A 13,901-nucleotide genomic window follows, 5' to 3' on the forward strand; every position below is an offset into this window, starting at 1 on the left:
GAACCCTTCCTTTGGGCTCCTCCCAGACAGAAAAGAAGGCAGTAATTACTAAAGCTCAGATTTTGGGTTGGGCAGGTCTGAACTTGCAACACGGTTTGGCTACTGGCGACTTTAGGCAGCCTTGGGTGAGCTGTATCACCTTTGGGTCCGTGCTTACAAAGTGGAGTTAGTATGGGACCTACATTATAGAGCTAAGGAGAGTGTTAAACAGGATCATGAGTTTAAGTGTCTAGTAAAGAGTTACGATTAGATGCCATTTTTGGCCCCCGTGGCTGCATGTTTGTCAAGAGGATTTGATGAGGTGAAGGATTTGAATCCTGGAAGCTGGAGACCATGGCGCTGCCACGGGGCACGGAAACAGTCATTTTTTTTTCAGTTTTTGGAATTTGATGGATGTGCTGTTGGCTTGGGTGCATAGCAACCAGAGAGTCTGGAGGGCTCCCTGAGGACAGCCTCTTGGGGCAGCATTCTAGGCTGGTACAGTGTAAAGGAAGGGGTTTAGAATGAGTCCTGCTGCTGCCCGGGGCCTTGCAGAGCCACCGGCTTCGTTAGGTTCTTGTATCTTAGCAGGGTGACTTGATAGGGGGATGTGTGTCATGTAGTGTCAGGTGTGACAGCTTTATATGACAACTGTTTCCCAGGATGCACGGCTCTGGGTTGCCTGAGGGTGAGTGAGCTGAGGTATGATACAGGGCCAGACATTGAGTCTCAATGAGTGATTCAGAGCCCTATTCTAGAGCATCTGCAGTATTTTCAGAAAATCATTTTAAGCAGACAAACAGACCTTCAGTCACCACGGCACTGAGTCTCAGGCCTACTCCAAAGGGCAATATCTGCTACCTCTTAGGGGAAGAAAGTATGGAACGTTCTAGAACTGGGTCAGAATGGGGAGCTGCTTTCTACTGGCTGGTAAATATCTGAACAAGCATCAGACCCCAAGAATGAAAGGGAGGCTGGGAAAATTCATTAACGAAATGATGATACTATGTAGAAAGTCATATAGAAAAAACAAAGAGGCCTTAATTCCGTGTCACACCATGTCTCTTAACTTCTGCAGACTTCCCCAAGGATCCCAATTGTCACAGAATGTTAAGATACCCTATATGGCTATGCCTTCCTCAAGTGGTAGGTAACATAAACAGCTGCCACCTTCCATGTTCTACCAGATCGTATGTGTAAGATACACCAGATTGTATCTTACAGCCATGTGTAAGATTGACACCCCCCCCTCGTAAGATCCAAGGGATGGACGCTCTGTGTTTTCATTCAAACATGACAACCCTGTTCATATTTGCTAGCGATTGGCTTAGGGAGAGCATGCAGTCCAATTCTGGCCAATGGGACCTGAGTCAAAGTCTTCTGGAATCTTCTGGAAATTCTTTTGCTTCCAGAGAACAGCAAGGTAAGGCAAGAGATAGTCTGTCTTGTCCTTTGCATGTCATCCTATAAGAATACAGGGTTTGGAGCTCTGGCAGCTGTTTTGCCAGCCAAGGAGAAAGCAAAAAATACAGAGAAGTAGGTTCAGAGCTTTGGTGTTCTCAAGCCCTGTTCTAACCCCACAATCATCAATATGTTGACTTTTGTTAAATAAGGCAACAAAATTCCGTATTAGCACCTGTCCCAAAGCAGCTGAACTAATACACAAGGAAAGCTTGCTTTATTTGAGCCCCACCCCCTTTCCTCCTTTCCTGTACTACTTCAAAGGACTCAAACTCACATATCTATAGGGTCAGGACAATATCAGAAAGTATTTATAAAGGAGGCTAGTCGGAGACTGGAAGTCTCTTGTAAAACAGTGCCTGCAACTGGTGGTGTCGATTCTGATTCTGGAATGCTACGCCACTGAGACCAGATGTTCTTACGTTTTTAGAAGAAACTGGAAGCCAGATTTTTGTGTGGTATCTCTCAATTTTTGAGGTGCATGTTTAAATGATCAAAGAAGAGGTACTACAGGCACCAAACCAGCATGTCCACGCACTGTTAGCCTAAGGATCATACAGTTGTACTTGACTTGATCTGCATAATTTCGGACCCACGAATAGTCACCCTCTGCCATAGATTTCTTCCATGTAAACTATGTCTCCACAAAACAAAGTAATAGGACAAACAACAGTGGGTTGAAAGCATAAGCTACAACAAACCTTGTATCTGTGTAAATTGCTTATTTCAGGTGTTTTCTTGTAGAGCTGGAAAGCTGAGTAACACAGATGGGTTAGAGGGAATGTACCTCCATTCCACCATTGCTGTGACCAAGTGACTGACTAGAAGCAACGTGAGAAAGGAAGGGATTCTTTGTCTCACAGTTCAAGGACATAGCCTATCATGGAGGGAAGGCATGGTAGCAGGAGCTTGCTTGAGGAATCTGGTCAAGTTGCATCCACAGTCAGGAAATAGGAAGAAATGGATGCTGGTGAGCAGCTGTCTTTCTCCTCTCAACTCATTCTGAGATCCCAGCCTATGGCACGGTACCACCCACATTCAAGAGAGTTGTCTTAGTTACGGTTTTCATAGATGTGAACAGACACCGTGACCAAGGCAACCTTTTTAAGGACAACATTCAATTGGGGCTGGATTAACAGGTTCAGAGGTTCAGACCATTATCATCAAGGTGGGAGCATGGCATCATCCAGGCAGGCTTGGTGCAGGAGATGCCAAGAGTTCTACCTCTTCATTTGAAGGCCACTGGTAGAAGCCTGGCTCCCATGTGGCTAAGAGTGTCTCATTGCCCACCTGTACAGTGACACACTTTCTCCAACAAGACCACACCCACTTCCCACTCCAACAATGCCACACCTCCTGATAGTGCCACTCCCTGGGCCAAGCATATTCAAACCACCACAGAGGTCTTCCCACCCTAGTCAAACCTCTCTGGAAAAACCCTCATAGCAACACCCAGAGGTATGTTTCCATGATGAACCTAAACCTAGTCAAATTGACAATGAAGATTAACCATGGCAGTCATGAAGCTAGGACGTTGAATGCAATTTCTAGGACTTTGCTATTTTATACGGCTTTATCGGTGCCAGGAAGACGCATGGTATTTTTCTTATAGCAGCCTTCTGAGTTTCTATTCATCTGAGTGAATGATCAGGGATTTTTTTTTTCTGGAGACCATCAGGTTTGTCTCTGGGTCATCAAATGAAGTCTTCAGAGCCCCTTTGATGACATTTTGTATCAGAGTACAGCTAACAGGAACTTCGTGTGGAGCACCGTGTACAGCACAGTGATGGTCCTCGATGACAAGAGAGAATGAGTCACCAACAGCTCCAGGAATGTGGAAGAAATGCCAATGAGACTGTGAATAATGGGTGCAGTTCTGACACGGAAGAAGGCAAAGGGCAGGCATTAGTTGTCAGGGAGGAAAAGTGGGGGGAGGGGAGGCCAGCTCCCCTACACGGCTACAGCATTTGAGCAGCCTGTGTCCCTGTGATAGAATCATGGTGGGTTGGAATAGTGAAGAAAATGAAGATTTTTCTTTTCATTGGAAAGGAATATTATGTGCAGGAGCTGGTGGGGAATCCTTATTGAGGGGCAGAAGGAGAGTTTTGACAGCTCCTAGAAGCTCTGTCAAATTCTGGACTTTAATCATGGCTATGGGATATGACAGGTACCAGTGAATCTGAGTTCTTCTGAGAGCATCCTGGGGTCTTCAGATGGAACATTCTGTACAAGTTCAGGGACAACTTAAGCTATGTTTAGAGGGCAAGTCAGAGTTGCTCAGGAGCCCAAGAATGTGTCTGCATCAGTCCCATGTCACTGTGGTAAGGTAACTGAGAGAAAAGACATACGAGAGGAAAGATTTAATCTGACTCAGTTTCAGGGGCTTCGATCCATGGTCATTTGTTGCTTGTGGGACTGCACTGTGAGGCAGAACATTGTGTTAAGGGACACGTGTCAGAGCATACTGGCTCCCTTGCTGGTGTACAGGAGAGAAGGGAGGAGGGAGAGAGGGAAGGACAGAGAGGAAGATGAGAAGAGGGGAGGGGAACAAGATGAATCTTTAAAAAGTCAAGTTCCCAATGATCCGCTCCCTCCCACTAGACCCCACCCATTCAGGTATGACTTCCTCAATGGCCACGTAAGAAGTCCTTGTGATATAATCACAACTGAGCATCACCACCTGAGGACCAAGCGACCATTTTACACCTAGATTACAGTGTTTTCAACCTTAGTGGAGAAGTGCCACCAGGGCAGTAAGTTCAGAAGATAAGTTTTCTCTCTCCTGGAAACAACAAAGGGGTACAGTTAACAAGCCATGGCTGCATGTTTCCAGATCTGTCAATCAGTAGTCTTGGCGATTTCTTCTTGTGAGAAGGCAGCAGGGAACAGTCATCAAGAAAATAAGCCTTGCCAACTGAAGGTATCCTCATTTGTCAGTGTAAATCAACCTCAAAATTAGTGTAGAGATAAAAGCTGGTGAAACAATGTCCACCAAGATTGCCACTGTAGTGGGCACCATTTGTAACCATGTGTGGATAGAAGGGTATTGTGCTAAGATGGGAACAGTAAAATCTCCAAAGCTTGCTGTGAGCAGGGTTTAGTTTTAAGGTTGGATGCTTGGAGGGAAGAGAGGAAGCAAGAGGCCAGAGGAAGAGTTTGAGACAGCATCCTCACTAGAATTGCCTCCCAGTGGTCCTCTGTGGCAAAATGTTTAGCAGTTCCTGACCAAGGCCTGTGTGGAACGGTCCCATTCTGGCCCTGTCTGCCCTGATAAGACTACATTCAAACTGCCCTAGGTGATTGCTGTCGGCAATTTTAGCTGTGTGCTCCTTTCTGAGGGGAGTTATGAGTGGTGGGTCACTACATCCTGAACAGAGTCTGTATCCTGAATCCAGAAAAGGCCTTTCTGCTAATTATTTGTGAAACTATGGCTTAGTACCTTGGCCTAATTTCTGACCTCAGCTGTTGGACAAAGTCAGTGAAATCCTCACGATGGTTGATAGTGTGACAAGATCTCAGATCTCAGATGGTGTGACAAGATTGCAGATCTCAGATGCAAACAAACTAAGCTTCAAATCCATATCAGTACTCAACTGTGATGGTTAATGTTGCTTGTCAACTTGACATGCTCTAGAACTACATAGGGGACAAGCCCCTGGGCAGGCCCACGAGAAACTCATCTTGACTAGGTTGATTGAGGTAAGAAGAGCCACCCTAGGGCAGCCCCACTCCCTTGGCTTGGGCCTGGACTCCATGATAATGAGAAGGGTTAAATAGAAGTTTCTTGATGAGGTCTTCTTATTCCTCTCAATCTAGAGGACCTCACTCCTCCTCCCCTCTGTCATGTGCTGTCATGGATTCTTTTTTCCTTTCACAGTGACAGTCACATTGGGAAGCTCTACTGTGTGTGTGTGTGTGTGTGTGTGTGTGTGTGTGTGTGTGTGCATGTGCCGTTTTTCCAATCCCCTTTATGCCCTTTTACCTTTTGACTGACTATAACCCTGAAAATATGATGTTCATGCCTGTGTTCTTGATTCTAGTGATCCAATGTCTAGCTCAGATACACTACTGTTATCTATTTTAGTGGCTACAGGTCACATGATACTTTTGTGAACACACTGGATTGTGTACCATGGTCCCAAAAATGCTTTCCACAGATCACCTCTCTTCAGTCCCACAACAATACTATGAAGCCAAAACTGCTGTTCTACCCTTTTATAAATAAGAAGCTTGAGTGTGTCACTAAGGGACAGCACATACCTAGTATGTATGATGCGCTGGTTTCAACCCCAACACCGCTCCCCATCCCACAAAACACATTTTACAGATAAAGAAATCAAGATAAGGATAGGCTACTTCACTTCAGATTTTGTACCTAGGATGTTTTGAAAAGAAGTTGGTATTTAAACTCAGGCATGAAGGTTCCTGAGTCAAAAAGTGTTCATTGAATGACCCCATGTAGTTCATGGTAGAATGGAATAGATCCCTGGGTATTTCCTTTCCTGAGAGATAAGGATATCTGCTGTCTAAACAAAAGAGCTAAGGAATTTGGGGGAACTTAGAAAGGAGGGACACTTACATATAACTCCTGGGGAAGAATAAAAATATCTTCTATAGCATTCTAGGTTAGATTTTATGTATCTATCTATCTATCTATCTATCTATCTATCTATCTATCTATCTATCTATCTATCATCTATCTATCTATCCATCCATTTGTCCATCCATCCCATCCATCCATCCATCCATCCATCCATCCATCCATCCATCCATCCATCCATCTATTTCATGTGTACATGCATGAAATTGGGTACATGTGTGTGCATACAGATGCTAGAGCTCAGCTTCTACTGTTATTCCTCAGGGACCATCTACCTTGGTTCTTTTTGAAACAGGTCTAACGATTGCCACTGTGGTTAGGCTGCCTGGCCAGTGAGCCTAAGGGAGTCACATTTTCTGCCTTCTCAGCTCTGGGATTACAAACACTTGTCACCACTGTGTCTGTGGCCTTTTTTCTGTGGAGTCTAGATATCGATCAAACTTGCTCACATCCAGTGTAGTGAGTGGCAAACACGGTGCCAACTTAGCTATCCTCGTAGGCCCTGATTTTCATTTTTCCAAAGAAATGTTGCATATAATAAGCAGTGATCTTCATCTCTGTTCTCAGTATTGAACCAGGAGACAGGAGGAAACTTTCTAGTTTTAGTAACAGATCAGAAAAGACTTTCTGGAGAGACTCACCTTGGTGTAAGGACAAGCCTTTGGCAAGTCCACCCTAAAATTCAGGGTGTATGGTCTATCTGTGTCTGAACAGAGAGGAAATTCTGTTCATTGCTGCAGAAGGCACAGGAGTAGTTTGAGGGGAGGATTGTCGAGCCACAAAGAGAACTAATCAGTTGGGTTAGGTTATGCTCTGTATAATTAGCCCCCAGATTGTCACTGGACAGTCATCAATAAATTTAGAACAAACAGATTTTCTTTGAAATAGTACCTCACACCTCCCAGGCTGGCCTTGAGCTTTCTATGTAGACAAGAGTTCCCTTGAATTCCCGATCCTCCAGTCTCCATGTCTCAAGTACTGAGGTTATAGGCATGCATCCAGCATGCCACCTTTGTGTGGTACTTAGAATTGAACCCAGGGCCTTGTGCATGCTGTATGAGCATCCAACCAACCAACTGAGCCACATCCCCAACCCACAAATACAAAGCTGAGAAAGGACTGTTTCTTGGGACCTGTGGTAAAGTGAGATTAACAAGGCAGATAATAGGAGCCACAACCGCAGGAAACGCCAAAGATCTTGAGGACCATTTGAGACTTTGCTGCACCCCAGAACCCGGAGTTCAAAGCCTCATCACTGAAATTGTGAAGTTTTCAGAGAGGTGAATGCCTATCATTGGTAACGTCTCTAAGAGGATGTTGTAACGATTCTGAGTAGTAGTGAAGAAAGAATAAGAAGATATTTCTTGGGGGTTAACCCTCTGTAAAGCACCCCTGAGTCAGATATCCTTCAGGGCTGACAGGGGGAACCTCCATTTTTAAAGGTTAATTTATTGTTTATATGCATTGGTGTTTTGCTTGCATGCATGTCTGTGTGAGGATGTTGGATACCCTGGAACTGGAGTTACAGACAGCTGTGAGCAATCGTGTGGGTGCTGGGGAAAAAAGCTGGTTCCTCTGGAAGCACAGCCAGCGCTCTTGACCACTGAGCCGTCTCTCCGACCATGACAGGGAGAATTTTAAAGCTGACCTGGAGGACTGCTCCTCTCATGGACTCTTGCTTGGAAACCTCTCTCTCTTCTACCACCTGATCATCAGTTCCTGCAGGAATCAACCCAGCCTATTCCTCCAACAGCAGAACCCCAGTGTAGGCAGTTTCTTTTCCTTACTTTGCCTGCTCAAAACTTTCCAGTCACAGAAGCTGTAGGGTGTCTTTAAGAGAAATCTGAACTCAGACTTGTGAGGAAATCTTCGTTCTGGAACTTTCTTGCGGTGGGACTAGGACAAAGCCCTTATATCTTAAGAGTAGCTCTCATTTTGGTTTATGTCTTTGAAATGGTTTTCATGTCCCTGTCACTGTATACATGGCCAGACACAAGGAGAAGTAGAGTTATTATCTATGTGTAGCGTTTGCAGCCCACCATGGGGCTTGGAAGTCTATAGTTTTTGAGTGAACATAAATCTCTCCATGCTGTTCCCGGGAAGCTCAGCTGTGTCACGAATATGTCATTGAATAGACTTTAGAAAAAGATAATTTGCCTGCTTGGAAGAAACCTCATCAGACCTAGCTACCACCTTAGAAATAAATTTAGTTAAATCAATTTTATTAAGAACCGCTTATTTGAGAGTTCACTTTGTGGCTAACCCCAGCTGGGGCTACTTGTGTTTTCCTGTGTGGGCTTTGGGAGGAAAGTCTCTATGTTTTATAAAGGCAGTTTAATTAACCCATAGGAGTCAGAGGCAGCATGGACAAGCGTACTGAAAATAAGGAACTTTGGGACGAAGAGGAAGCTTTCTGAGTTTCTTTAAGCAGAAAACAAAAGCTGCCATCTTCAACTGTCCGTGGACTCACTAAGACCATGGTGCCTTTCTAAGACTTCTGGGAAAAGGTACTGCCGTGGTGAGGGGTCCAACTCTCTCTGGTGAGTCCAGCATGAGAAACCAGGTCACGAGATAGAGTCAGACGTCAACTGTGGGAATTAATGACCAATGTGGTGACAGCCATGAGATAATATACCTCTCCTTTACATCTCGTGTAAAACCTCCAATTCCATTCTAAGTTTGCCTGCAGTACTTACTGCCTCCTGCCCCCCCCCCACCCCCCCAGATTTCTGTGAATCACTTATGGTTGTCATGCCACGTCCCACAGGATTACATAAGGAAGAGAGAAAAGCAAGCTATTGAGCCAAATTTCATAAGAAAACAAATGAAAAACCCAATTTCAAAAAGTAGATTCATCTTGGCTTCAGCCAGCTGACAGTTTTGTACTCACTGAAGGTGTTCGTTCCAAAGAGAATGCTGTTTCTGTGACAATCCTGAAGATTTCCTGTTGCCACGAAGCTAAGACCAACCCAGGCTTAGGTCCCCAGAGATGCCCAATAATGTCTGATATCCCCCAAATACTCTTCTTTTCCCTCTAAGTGAACTTTGCTGTTAGGTTGCAGAAACATTCTCCTGGTTAATGATTGGACAAAAGAATCGACGGGAGGAAGCACTATCAAGTTGGTTGTTTCTTTAGAAGGTTCTAAGAAAATAGGACTTCAGTGTTTCAAGGGCCAGGGCTGATTTAGTTCTACACATGATTTGATGGGCAAAGAAGTTGATGACCAGAGAGGTAAAATGACTCACCCAAAGCCACACAGCCTGATACTGAGCAGCTAGATCAGTAGTGCTCTACCTAGGGGGTTTACCAATGGACTCCTTCAAAGGGGTCGCCTCAACTTATTGGTAATCACAGATATTTGCATTATGATTCATAACAGTATCAAAATTACAGTCATAAAGTAGCAATGAAAACAGTTTAATGGTTGGGGATCATTACAGTACAGTGAACTGTATTACATTGTGGCAGAATTAGGAAGACTGAGAACCACTGAGCTAGAAAAGCCAATCTCAGAGCAGCAACCTGGGTTTCCTGTCGCTGAACCTCCATCTTCTTGTTTCTGTAGAAGTGACATTGTGTATTTTCTTTCCTTTCTTCTTTTTTTCATTTATTCCCCTCTCTCTCCTCTCCTCTCCTCTCCTCTCCTCTCCTCTCCCTGCTTGTGGACGTTGTACATCGTGGTGCGGAGCCTAGTGCGCACCACGATGTACAACGTCCACAAGCAGTCATCTCCTCTCCTCTCCTCTCCTCTCCTCTCCTCTCCCCTCCCCTCCCCTCCCCTCCCCTCCTCTTCTCTTCTTATCTTCTTCCCATCTCTCTCTCTTTTCCCCCTAGGTTCATGTTTTCTTTTTTCTTTTTTTTACTTTTTTTTTCTTTTTTTATTAGATATTTTCTTTATTTACATTTCAAATGCTATCCCAAACGTTCCCTATACCCCCCTCCCCTGCTCCCCTACCCACCCACTCCCACTTCTTGGCCCTTGCATTTCCCCTGTACTGGGGCATATAACGTTTGCAAGACCTAGGGGCCTCTCTTCCCAATGATGGCTGACTAGGCCATCTTCTGCTACCTATGCAGCTGGAGCCCCAAGCCCATCTCTCTCCTAAGGCAGGGTCTGATGTGATGTGGCCCAGGCTATAGGTGAGAATGCCCTTGAACTCCTGCTCTTCCTGTGCCTTCCTCCCACAAGTTGGGATTCCAAGAGTATATCACCACATCTGACCTGCATTCCATTTTTCAACTAAAGAGGTTTTGGAGTTTATTGAATAGAGTTTCTATTGCTGACTTCTTTACTAAGGCTGAGCCACTCGAGGGAGACAGGGCATGCTCGAAAATACCAGCAAAGCCAGGTTGTGTTGAAGATTAGAGAACCCGCTGCCAGAATAGGTACAGTGAGCGGTTTCCTCAGCTCTTGGTAGAAGTGTCCAAATGACAAGGGTCAGAGGTTGTGTAAGAATTCGCTCACAGAGACTAAGGTAACACACAAGATCTGCCCTGGTTTAAGCCAGATGGAATCCCAGCACTGAGACAGGCAAGTCTCTGTTGACATGAGGTCCTACCAGTAAAAAAGAAACAATTTCTGCCCGGCAGTGGTGGTGCACACCTTTAATCCCAGCACTTGGGAGGCAGAGGCAGGCAGATTTCTGAGTTCAAGGCCAGTTTGGTCTACAGAGTAAGTTCCAGGACAGCCAGGGCTACACAGAGAAACCCTGTCTTGAAAAAAAAAAAAAACAAAAAAAACCCAAAAAGCAACAACAACAAAAAAAAAAAGAAAGAAAGAAAGAAAGAAACGATTTCCAATAGATATGCACAGACAAAGGAGAAATGAATTTTCTCCAAAAGGATATACTTTTTATATATAAATATGTAAAATTTCTCCAGGGTATATCTAACACATCCCCAAGCCCGAGTAGTTAGCTAACAAAAGACATTGTTTTTATTTTATTTTATTGTGGACTTTTTGTTTTGTTTTGACTTTTTTTTTTGTCTTATCGGTCTTTTGTTTTGGCTTTTAGTTTTGTGGGCTTTGCTTGTTTGTTTGTTTAAGAGAGAGAGAGTGTGTGTGTACCACAGGTAGGGCGGTGAGATAAAAATCTGGGGGGGGGGGATGGGTGAAGGGGAGCCATGATCAAAATACATTATACAAAAGTTTTAAATGGAAACCAATCAACCCACAAACAAATAGAAAACAGAAGTCTAGTACTGTAGAACTCTTATAGAAATCTAATGCTATTTTAAATTGCTATTATTATTCTCTCTTCACCCAATAATTTGTTCCAACTCTTCCTCAGGGATCTGCCTATGTTCCTGGTTTGTAAAGTAGGCATGAGTGACAAAGGGAAGGTAAACTAGAGGGGAGGAAAAGGAGTCCCAGGAGGGCAATGTGCTTTACTTCCATGAACAGGGGTTAGGGGGACATCAGAAGGACGAGTGACAGAATGGTGGGCAAAATGGAGCAGGCTGGGTTCATGCCGCTCAAGCCTGCAGGGTGGAACTCTTAGGCTCTTACCTGTATGGAAAAACATTACAGAACAGGGTGGAGAGTGTCAGCCTGTTCATGCCTAACTCTGCCTCCGTCCGTGGTGTGCAGGGCACCCTAGAAGTGCCCACATAGGAGTCAGGAACCTCTGTTCTGTTTATTCTCTCCTCCCCCACCTGTGTGTGCATACGGAATATGTGTGCATGTATGTGTTTGTATGTTGTACAGCCTGAATCGGCATGTGCCTGTATGTACTCATGGAGGCTCAAAGAACAAGCTCAGGGGATTTCAAGTGTCAGACCACTGCCTTCAAATAAGACAGCATCTCCTTGGCCTAGAACTCACCAAGGTTGGCTGGTGAACAAGCTTCAAGGCTACTTGGCTCAGCCTCCCCTGCACCGTCATTACAGAGATACACCACACCTGACTTTTTTCCTCCATGAGGGGTGTAGGGATGGCATTCAGGTCTTTGCACATGCTGCAAACTTCACCAACTAGGCTGTCGTCCTGGCCCCATTGGCTCTCTTTCTTCAGCTGTGTGATTCTGGGAACGGTCACTCAGTCCTCTCTTGCCTTGGTTTTCTCAACAATACAGTAAAACCTTCTCTATTGATTTGGTGTAAAGGTCCGAGACTCAGAGCACAGCCGAGACTCAGAGAGAGGGTATAAAGGAGGGAGCTGGCACAACCCCACAGAAAGTCTGCTGGATCCAGAAGAATCGGAGAACTTTACTTTTCAACTTGTCAAGACTGTGCCAGCAATCCACTTGATAGATACTCTTTTTTTACTTCTTATTTTGTAGTATTCAGTCCTCTCTCTTTCATCCCATGATGGTGTTTGCGTTTGTTTGTATATCACTTAATAAGGTTTTAGGTCTGTTGATTGTGTCTCTTAGCTTATTACTGAGAAAATCGAGAATATCCCAGTTTATGACTGTATCTCCAGCCACATATCACATGCTCCTCCTCTCATGCCCAAGTCTTTTCTTTCTTCATTCATCCTTATCATCTCTCCCTCTAATTATTAGTTATAATCTTCCATAGCTTTAACAGTCTCTAAAATCAATAAACCCTAGCAGTATCCTAGCCTTCATTTTTGACTACCCAGTTTTTCTTTTCAAATTTTATCTAATAATCATTATCCTTAACATCTAACATCTCCCACTCTTCTCTCACTTACTACCTAAAATCCAAGTAAACTCCGTTTTATTCTCGGTTTCTTATTCTTCAACCGTTATCCAAGTCCAAGTGTCTCAGTGTTAGAGTTGGCAGGTATAGCATTTGCACAGCGGTGTTTTAACTAGCTGAGGTTGCTATTCCAGTTTATAGTCTATGCAAGGAATAATATAGGACTTTCATAAAGTATCCTGAGCTCCCAGAAAAGCAGTTCTTAACCTTCCTAATTGGTTTTAATTACTTAAGTAATCATGTAACTGATTAATATCGTGACCCCTTAATATGGCTCCCATGCTGTGATGTGCCCAACCATCATATTACTTTGTTGCTACTTAAAATTGTGTTTTTGCAACAGTTATGAATTGTAATGTAAATACCAAATATACATGATGCCCAAAGGGGTGGTGAACTGGGGCAGATTGAGAACTACTCTCTTAGACAGAGGTACTGTTCTTTGAACCACAAACTAAACCCCACTTCTTCAAGGCCCTTTGTGAACACTGAAAATACTCCAAATGAAAGAATATAGCTGACAAAAATAAACTCAGCAAAGAACACCATTGTCACCTGTGTAAATTCCAACTCAGTGACACAAGATACATAAAAGAGCAAGAAAGCACATTCTTTTTCTATACTAACCCTATAGGAATGGCATCTAGTGATAATGAGTTATGTGAAACCCCAGACTGAGAACTCAAAAGAATGATTATTTGCATATGATTATATAGTGATACGTTCAAAGAAATCAAAGAAGAAAATAAAGCTTCCCGTGGAAACCACAAACATGTGAATTAAATAAGGAAGTTTAAATTAATCTTCTAAAATTAATCTATTAAATTAAATGTAAGATATGAAAGAATTAGATAAAGAGATCAAAATGCTAGACAAAAACCAATTTGAAGTTCTGGAAATGAAAAATGATGAATTAAAAACAGCATCTTTGGGGCTGGTGAGATGGCTCAGTGGGTAAGAGCACCCGACTGCTCTTCCGAAGGTCCGGAGTTCAAATCCCAGCAACCACATGGTGGCTCACAACCATCCTTAATGAGATCTGATGCCCTCTTCTGCTGTGTCTGAAGACAGCTACAGTGTACTTACATATAATAAATAAATAAATAAATAAATAAATAAATAAATCTTTAAAAAAAAAAAAAAAAAAAAAAAAAATTTAAAAAAAAAAAAAAAAAAAAAACAGCATCTTTGGGA

At 43.5% G+C, this 13,901-nt stretch overlaps 1 protein-coding gene across 1 annotated transcript in view; it reads right to left on the reverse strand.

Moving 5' to 3' along the window:
- Adra1b (adrenoceptor alpha 1B) overlaps positions 1-9,076 on the reverse strand; it is a 126,007-nt gene extending 116,931 nt beyond the window's left edge. Inside the window, exon 1 of the mRNA XM_021212922.1 lies at positions 8,931-9,076. The gene's annotated coding sequence lies outside the window, so the exon portion shown is untranslated. The remainder of the gene's footprint in view (positions 1-8,930) is intronic.
- Positions 9,077-13,901: the final 4,825 nt, after the last annotated feature.

The sequence above is a fragment of the Mus pahari genome, chromosome 14 (genome assembly GCF_900095145.1).
Source record: "Mus pahari chromosome 14, PAHARI_EIJ_v1.1, whole genome shotgun sequence".
Classification (NCBI taxonomy): Eukaryota; Metazoa; Chordata; class Mammalia; order Rodentia; family Muridae; genus Mus; species Mus pahari.